The 9,389-nt window shown below is 38.7% G+C and overlaps 1 protein-coding gene across 1 annotated transcript in view; it reads left to right on the top strand.

The window, feature by feature from the left end:
• Positions 1–9,389, top strand: part of LUZP1 (leucine zipper protein 1) — a 92,253-nt gene that overhangs the window by 73,296 nt on the left and 9,568 nt on the right. The gene's annotated exons all lie outside the window — the stretch shown is intronic.

Genomic DNA, 9,389 nt, shown 5'->3' with positions numbered 1-9,389 from the left:
CATTGGGACCTTCAATGCATTGGTCATATTACATTTTCACTGTTCTTCATTTCTTTAATATTCTCTTTCCACTTTACTGAGTGAGCTTAAGTTCCCTTACTCACAACCCTTAACTCCCTTCTCCTTGCTTTGTTACACCGTATTTGCTTGCAGTGCTCCAGCTCTGGTTCAGTCTAACTCTGGCTTCTCTGTACCATCATCTGTTTAAGCTGAACAAGACTGGAGAAAAAGATAGAACCTTTTTAATTGGTTTCACTTTAAATCATGACCATGAATTTCAAGTGGGCCCTTAATGTTGCCTGGCAGTTGTTCTGTATTTCCCATTCATCTAGATGACCATTCCTGAAACCTGTAATACTTTCCCCACCCCCTCATCACTTAAAGATGATGACCTTCCGCTCTACATCAGTGAGAAAGCAAAAACAATCAGAAGAGAACTTTGCTAGACTCTACCACCATACCTACCTTCCCACCTCCCAACACCTGTACCCACATATTCTGCCTTCCTGCCTATTTCCATAGGTGGACTGTCTGCGCTCTTCTCCAAAGCGGCTCCTTGTACTTATATGCTAGAGCCCCATTCTCTCTCTTCCACCCAAGAACATCTTCCAGAAGGTTTCCTCTTTTTCATAACTTGTCAAAATTTTCCTTTTTCTTGGATCATATTCTGCCAATAAAACAGCATACTTTCTTCCTCATCTTCAAAAAACAAAACTGTTGATATCAGCTACCTCCCCATTTCTTTGCTCTGCTTGTAAGCAGAATTCAAAAATGGTCTAATATTTGCTGTCTCCAATTCACTTCCTTATTTTCTTTTCCTAAACTCATTCTAGTAAAACTTTCATGTCCATCACTTCACCAAAACTGCTCTTGGCAGGTGACTTCCGTGTTAAATTTAATGGTCTGATGTTCGTCCTCATCTTACTTAATCCGTCAGCTTCACTTAACACAACCGATTGCTCCTTTCTCCTTGAAACACTTTCTTTGCTAGGCTTCCATGATACCATATACTTTCTCAGTTTTCCATCTACCTTACTGATTTTGCTTTGTCTCCTTTGGCTAGTTGCTCTAATCTCTACAAGTAAAAAAATATTGGCCACCTTGGGGCTCAGACCTTTGACTTACTGTTTTCTCCATATTCACTCAGTTCCTTGGCAGACTCATCCAGATCATGGCTTTATAAACAATCTATTTGTTGTTGATGTACAGATTTCACGGATTTATGTCTTTAGCCCATATTTCTCTCCTGACTTCCATGCCCATATATCCAGTGTCCTCTTTAATATCTCTAGTTGGGTGACTAATACATATCTCATAAATATGCCCCAAACTGAACGCCTGATCTTCCTTCTCCAGACTGCTCCTCTGCAGTCATCCCCATTTGAATTGATGACAATGTCATCCTTATACAAATTTAGGCCAGCAACCTTGGAGTCATCCTTAATTCCTTTCTTTGTCTCATACTTCATGTATAGTCCAAGAGCATATCCTGTGGTTCTACCTTCATACGGCCAGAATTCTGACCACTTTTCACTGTCTATCTTGCCACCATCCTGGTCACAACTGTCTTTTGCCTGGGTTACTCAATAGCCTCCTATTTGGTCTTCTTGTTCCCACCCTCATCCTCTATAATCTATTTTCAGCATAGCAGTTACATCGATCTTTATCTTATTTTTTAAGTCATCATTGTATCATTATCACCTAAAGTCCATAGCTTAAATTAAGGTTCACTCTTGATGTTGTATATTCTGTGAGTTTGGAAAAATGTATGACATGTGTCCACATTGTATACAGAGTGTTTCACTGCCCTAAAAATCCTCTAATGCAGCTGGGCGCGGTGGCTCACTCTCTGGGAGGCCGAGGCGGGCGGATTGTTTGAGCTCAGGAGTTAGAAACCAGCCTGAGCAAGAGCGAGACCCCGTCTCTACTAAAATTAGAAAGAAATTAATTGGACAACTAAAAATATATAGAAAAAATTAGCCGGGCATGGTGGCACATGCCTGTAGTCCCAGCTACTGGGAGGCTGAGGCAGGAGGATCACTTGAGCCCAGGAGTTTGAGGTTGCTGTGAGCTAGGCTGACGCCACGGCACTCACTCTAGCCCAGGCAAAAGAGTGAGATTCTGTCTCAAAAAAAAAAAAAAAAAAAAAATCCTCTAATGCTTCACCTACTCATCCTTTCCTCTCCTCTTCTTCCTGGCAACTATTGGTCCTTTTACCTGTCTCCATAGTTTTGCCTTTTCCAGAGTGTTATATAGTTAGAATCATACAGTATGTAGGCTTTTCAGATTGGCTTAACGTACATTTAAAGTTCATCCCATGTTTTTCATGGCTTGATAACTCATTTCTTTTTAGCACTAAGTAATATTCTACCGCATGTATTTACCACAGTCTGTTCACCTACTGAACGACATCATGGTTGCTTCTAAGTTTTGGCAGTTACAAGTAAAGCTACTATAAAGGTTTACATGCAGGTTTTTGTGTGGACGTAAGTTTTCAACTCATTTGGGTTAATGCCAAGGTGTGCAAGTGATTGCTAGAGCATGCGATAAGAGTCTGTTTAGTTTTGAAAGAAACTGCTGAGCTGTCTTTCAAAGTGGTTGTACCATTTTACATTCCCACTAGCAATGAATTAGAGTTCCTGTTGCTCCACATCCTCTCTAGCATTTGGTGTGGTCAGATTTTTAGATTTTGGCCATTCTAATAGGTATATAGTGGTATCTTGTTTTTAATTTGTAGTTCTCAAATGTATAATGACATGTATCCATAATTGTATAAGGGAGTTTCACTGCCCTAAAAATATGCTATGCTTCACCTTGAGGTGTCTGTTCAAATCTTTTGCTCATTTTTTAATCAGGTTGTTTTTTTATTATTGAGTTTTAAGAGTTCTTTGTATATTTTGGAAAACAGCCTTGTTATCAGATATATCTTTTGCAAATATTTTCTTCCAGTCTGTGGCTTATCTTCTTATTCTCTTGACGGTGTCTTTTGCAGAGCAGAAGTTTTTTTACTTAATGACATCCAGCTTACCAATTATGTCTTTCGTGGATTATACCTTTGGTGCAGTATCTAAAAAGTTACTGCCATATCCAAGTCCATCTAGGTTTTCTCCTAAATTATCTTGTAGGAGTTTTATAGTTTTGCATTTTACATTTAGGTCTATGATTTGTTTTGAGTTAATTTTTTGAAGGGTGTGAGGTCTGTATCTAGATTCATTTTTTTTGCATGTGGATGTCCAGTTCTAGCTCCATTTGTTGAAAAGACTATCTGTGCTCCATTGTATTGCCTTTGTTCCTTAGTCAAAGATTAGTTGACTCTATTTATGTGGGTATAATTCTGGGCTTTCTGTTCTGTTCCATTGATCTATTTGTCTGTTCTTTCTCCAATACTACGTTGTCTTGAATACTGTAACTTTATAGCACATCTTGAAGTTGGGTAGTGTCAGTCTTCTGACTTTCTTCACCTTCAATAATGTGTTGGTTGTTCTGTATCTTTTGCCTTTCCACATAAACCTTAAAATCATTTTCTTGATATCCATGAAATAATTTATTGGGATTTTGATTTTGATTACATTGAATCCATAGATCAGGTTGGAAAAAACTGACATCTTGACAATATTGAATCTTCCTGTTCATGAACATGGAATATCTCTCCATTTATTTAGCTCTTTGATATCTTTTGTAAATGTTTTTTATAAGTTTTCATCATACAGATCTTGTACTTATTTTGTTAGATTTATACCTAAGTATTGAACTTTTTGGAGCACTAATATAAATGGTTTTTTGGTTTTTTTTTTTTTAACGTAAGAGGGTCTCATTCTGTTGCCCAGGCTGAAGTGCAGCGGCGTGATCATAGCTCACTGTAACTTCGAACTTCTGGGCTCGTGATCCTCCCACCTCAGCCTCCTCAGTAGCAGGGACTGCAGGTGTGTGCCAACACACATAGCTAATTGAAGCTTTCTTCTTTAAAATTTTTGGTAGAGATGGGCGTCTTGCTATGTTGCCCTGGCTGGTATTGAACTCCTGGCCTCAAGCAATTCTCCTGCCTTGGCCTTCCAAAGTGCTGGGATTATAGGAATGAGCCACTGAGCCTGGCCTGGCCCATGTTTTTATTTTCAAATTCCATTTGTTCATTGCTGTTATTTAGGAAAGCAATTGACTTTGTATATTAACTTTGTATCCTGCAACCTTGCTAATAGTCACTCATTAGTTCCAGGTGGTTTTTTTTTAATCGATTCTTTGAGATTTTCTACATAGACAATCACGTCATCTACAAACAAAGAGAGTTTTATTTCTTCCTTATTTTCCTGACTTATTGTATTAGCTAGGACTTCTAGTACAATGCTGAAAAGAGTATAAGAAAGGACATCCTTGCCTTATTCCTGATCATAGCAGGAATAGGAATGCTTTGAGTTTCTCATTCTTCAGTATGATGTTAGCTTTTATTGTAGATGTTCTTTATCAAGTTGAGGAAGTTCTCTTCTATTCCTAGTTTGCAAAGAGTTTTTTTTTTTTTTTTTTTTGAGACAGAGTCTCACTCTGTTGCCCGGGCTAGAGTGCCGTGGCGTCAGTCTTAACTCACAGCAGCCTCAAACTCCTGGGCTCAAGTGATCCTCCTGCCTCAGCCTCCCAAGTAGCTGGGACTACAGGCATGCGCCACCATGCCCGGCTAATTTTTTCTATATATTTTTAGCTGTCCAATTAATTTCTTTCTATTTTTGGTAGAGACAGGGTCTCACTCTTGCTCAGGCTGGTCTCAAACTCCTGAGCTCAAACGATCCACCCGCCTCGGCCTCCCAGAGTGCTAGGATTACAGGCGTGAGCCACCGCGCCCGGCCTGCAAAGAGTTTTTATGATAAATGGGTGTTGGATTTTGTCAAATGCATTTTCTGCGTCTATTGATAGGATCATTTGATTTTTCTTCTCTAACCTGTTCATGTGATGAATTACATTAACTGACTTCCAAATGTTGAACCAGCCTTGCATACCTGGGATAAATCACAATTGGTTGTAGTATATAATTTTTTTATAAATTGTTGGATTTGATTTACTAATATTTTGTTGAAGATTTGTACATCTGTGTTCACGAGATACATTGCTCTGTAGTTTTCTCTTCTTGTAACATCTTTGGTTTTGTTATTAGAGTAATGCTGCCCTTATAGAATGAATTAGGAAGTATTTGCTCTGCTTCTGTTTTTTGGAAGAGATTGTAGAAAATTGGTCTAATTTTTTTCCTTAAATGTTTGTTAGAACTCATCAGTGAACCCATCTGGGTCGTGTGCATTCTGTTTTAGAAGGTCATTGATTATTGATTCAATTCCTTTAGAAGATACAGGCTTATTCAGATTGTCTACTGTATGAGTTTGGTAGATTGTGACTCTCAAGGAATTGGTCCATTTCACTTGGGTTATCAAGTTTGTAGACATAGGGTTGTTTATAATATTCCTTTATTTTCCTTATAATGTCCATGTGATCTGATCTGTAGTGATGTCCCCTTTTTCATTTCTGATATTAGTAATTTGTGTCTTCTCTTTTTTTCTTAGCCTACTAAAAGTATGCTGATTTTATTGATCTTTTCAAAGAATCTGTTGATTCTGTTGATTTTTCTCTAGTGATTTCCTGGTTTCAATTACATTGATTTCTGCTCTTATTTTTATCATTTTGTATCTTCTGCTTAATTTGGGTTTAATTTGCTCTTCGTTTTCTAGTTCCCTAAGGTGGAGGCTTAGATTATTGATTTTAGATCTTCTTTCCTGCTATATGCATTTAATGCTACAGATTTCTAAGCAGTGCTTTTGTTACATCCCACAAATTTAAATAAGTTGTATTTTCATACTCAGTCAGCTTAAAGTATTTTTAAATTTCTCTTAAGATTTCTTCTTTGACCCATGTGTTATTTAGAAGTATATTGTTTAAACCCCCAAGTACTTTGGGATTTTTTTCAGCTATCTTTCTGTTTTTGATTTCTAGTTTAATTCCATTGTGTTCTGAGAGCAGACAGTATATGATTTCTATTCCTTTTTTTTTTTTTTTCTTTTGGAGACAGGGTCTCACTCTGTCACCCAGGCTGAAGTGCAGGGGCATGATCATAACTCACTGCAACCTCAAACTCCTGGGCTCAAGCAGTCCTCCTGCCTCAGTCTCCCAAGTAGCTGGGACTACAGGTGCGTACCACCACACCTGGCATTTCTAGCTTTTGATTACAAGTGACAGATGTACAACTCTTCCTCTTATTTCAACACTTAGATGCCATTGTAGGGTTATTAATTGGCTAAATTTCAATATTGTTGTGTCTCAGGGATTCGGGAGGCCTGAGGAGAGGGGAAAGAAACGGGAACAGCCTGTTGGTGAAACAGAACACACATAGCCTTTATCGATTAAGTTCACCATCTTATGTGGGCGTGGTTCATGGTGCCCCAAAATAATTATAATAGTAACATCACAGATCACTGATCACAGATTTTAACAATATAATAATAATGAAAAAGTTTGAAATATTGTGAGAATTACCAAAACATGACACAGAGACAAGAAGTAAGCACATGCTGCTGGAAAAATGGTGCCAATAGATTTGCTCAACACAGGGTTTCCACAGACTTTCACTTTGTAAGTGAGAAACACAGTATGTATGGGAGAAGCATAGTAAAAGCAAAGTGCAATAAAATGAAGCACAATAAAACGAAGTATGCCTGTATTACCATGTCTTTTGCCTTTTACTTGCCACCTACTTAAAATTAGTTTCTGCTGAGAAGTGGTTCAGTTGTTATTTCTTTATAGATTGTTGCTATGGTTTCAATGTTTTTGTCCCCTCCAAAATTCATGGTGAAACTGAATCACCATTGCAGCAGTCTTAAGAGGTAGGGCCTTTGGGAGGTAATTAAGGATAAGCGCCTTTAAAAAAGGGCTTGAGGGTGTTGACTGGGTGCACCTGTGATCCCAGAGTGCTTTGGGAGGTGAAGGCAGGAGGATTGCTTGAGGCCAAGAGTTCAAGACCAACCTGGACAACATAGTGAGACCCTGCCTTTAAAAAAAAAAAAATTAGCCAGGCCCAGTGGCATGTACCTATAGCCCATCCCACTCAGGAGGCTGAAGTGGGAGGATCACTTTAGCCCAGGAGTTTGAGGCTGCAGCGAGCTATGATTGTGCCACTGCACTCCAGCCTTGGTAACAGAGGGAGATCCTGTCTCTAAAAAATATATAATAAAATAATAAAATGCAAAATAATAAAAATAAAATCGGCTTGAGGAACTGGGTGTGATGGCACACCCTTGTAGTCCCCATTAATCCAGGAGTTTGAGGCCAAAATAGGCAACATAGATCCCATCTCTTTAGGACAAAAAAAAAAAAAGGATCAGAGGGAGTGAGTTTACCCTTTTTGCTGTTCCATTCCTCCCACCTTGTGAAGACACAGTGTTGGAGGTGCTATCTTGGAAGCAGAGACTGGGGCTCTCATGTGACATTGAATCTGTTGGCACCTTCATCTTGTACTTCCTAGCATCCTGAGCTATGAGGAAGTAAATTTCTGTTTATAAATTACCATCTCAGATATTTTGTTATAGCAGCATAAATGGAGTGAAATTATTTTATTTTTTTGTTTTTATAAGGTTTTCTTTTTGTGATATTCTTCTATATCCTTATGATGTGTCTTAGGTACAGATTTAGTTTTTTCCTGTTTGGGACATTGCTTCAGGATATGAGTTTCCGTATATGTATCAGTCTATTTTGCATTGCTATAAAAGAACACTTGAGACTGGGTAATTTATAAAGAAAAGAGGTTTATTTGGTTTACAGTTCTGCAGGCTGTACAAGAAGCATCAGACCAGCATCTGCTTCTGGTGAGGACTTCAGGGAGCTTCCAATCAAGGTGGAAGGCGAAGGGGGAAGGGAGAGCAGGAGCCAGCAAGGAGAGAGGGAGGAGGTGGTGCCAGGCTCCTTTAAACAACCAGCTCTTGTGTGAACTAACAAAGCCAGAAATCACTCATTATCATCCGGGAGGGCAACAAGCCATTCATGAGGAATCTGTCCTCATGACCCAAACACCTTCCACCAGGCCACCCCCCTCCGCCCAAACACTGGGGATCAAATTTCAACATGAGATTTGGAGGGGTCCAATATCCAAACCATATCAATATCTCTCAACAACTCTTGAAAATTCTTAGTATCTCTTCAAATATTACCTGTTCCCATTCTCTCTATTCCATTCTTTTGGACTGCCTGTTAAACTTCCTCATTTTGGATCTTTTAATTTTTATTTCCCCTGTTAACTTCTCTTTCTCTTTTTCTGTTTTTTTTAACTGTGTACTGCCTTTTGTAATTTCACATCTCTTCTTGACCACTATTTTTCTTTTCATTTACATCTAATATGCTACTTCTTTTTTCTGTTTCTAGCTGTTCTATTTGGTTAATTTTCACATCTTCTGATCTTTGTTGGTAGTATCTTATTCCTTTCTCCTGTCTTTCATTCCTTCTTTTTTAACTTTAAACATTGGAATGTCCTTATTTTATGGTCTCTTAATAATCTTATTAACTTTGGTTCTTATTGGTATAAACCTGCTTTGCTCAGTCATAGTAAAAGATTGGACTTTATGTGTTTTGTAATTTAGAATTACAAACTCAGGTTTGGCTGGACTTTATCTGTGGGAATCTTATGTGACCTCAGTAGAGAGTATCTCCCTTCAGAGTACTTTTGTTTACTCAGCTAAGTTTCCCAGGGATATTAACAGGCTGAGACCATATTATGTTAGTTTCTCAGTGAGACCAGAATTGGTCCTAGACCACTCACATAGTGTAAATTTGAACTCTGAACTCAAGTCAGAGCAGACCCAAGATTATAAATTCTCTGGTGATTCTCTTCTCTTTCTCCGCTAATTTAGCCTGAGTCCTGTTATCTCCCTATGTCAGGGAGGTGATATTTTTTCCCCACTAGTCTACACTTTTCCCTGAAGCTGTGGTTGTCCAATAGTCCTTGCTTTAGACTGGGGACTGGGGTCTCATTTTCAACTCACCACCTCTGTTGGGCTCAAACCCTGTGTCATATACCTGCACAACTGTTGAGAACCCAAGCGCTGTGGTTCTGGAGACCTGCAAAACCCTATTAGGACAGTTCAGTGGTAGTTTAAATTTACTGTTCTGTGTTTTCCTTTAGTCTTCTTTTCTTCTGGTTTTAACTGGGATGTCTCTTACTTTCTGTGAGAGCAAGTATAAATTTAACATGATCATAGCTCACAGCAACCTCAAACTCCTGGGCTCAGGTGATCCTCCTGCCTCAGCCTACCGAGTAGCTGGGACTACAGGCATGCGCCACCATGCTCAGCTAATTTTTTCTATATTTTTTTTAGTTGTCCAGTTAATTTATATCACTTATAAGTCACAATAGCTCATGAGAGAGAACT

This window comes from Propithecus coquereli, unplaced genomic scaffold, assembly GCF_000956105.1.
Source record: "Propithecus coquereli isolate 6110/MARCELLA unplaced genomic scaffold, Pcoq_1.0 Scaffold341, whole genome shotgun sequence".
Taxonomy (NCBI): Eukaryota; Metazoa; Chordata; class Mammalia; order Primates; family Indriidae; genus Propithecus; species Propithecus coquereli.
The sequence above is the reverse complement of the archived record's forward strand: the minus strand, read 5'-3'. Positions and strand labels throughout refer to the sequence as shown.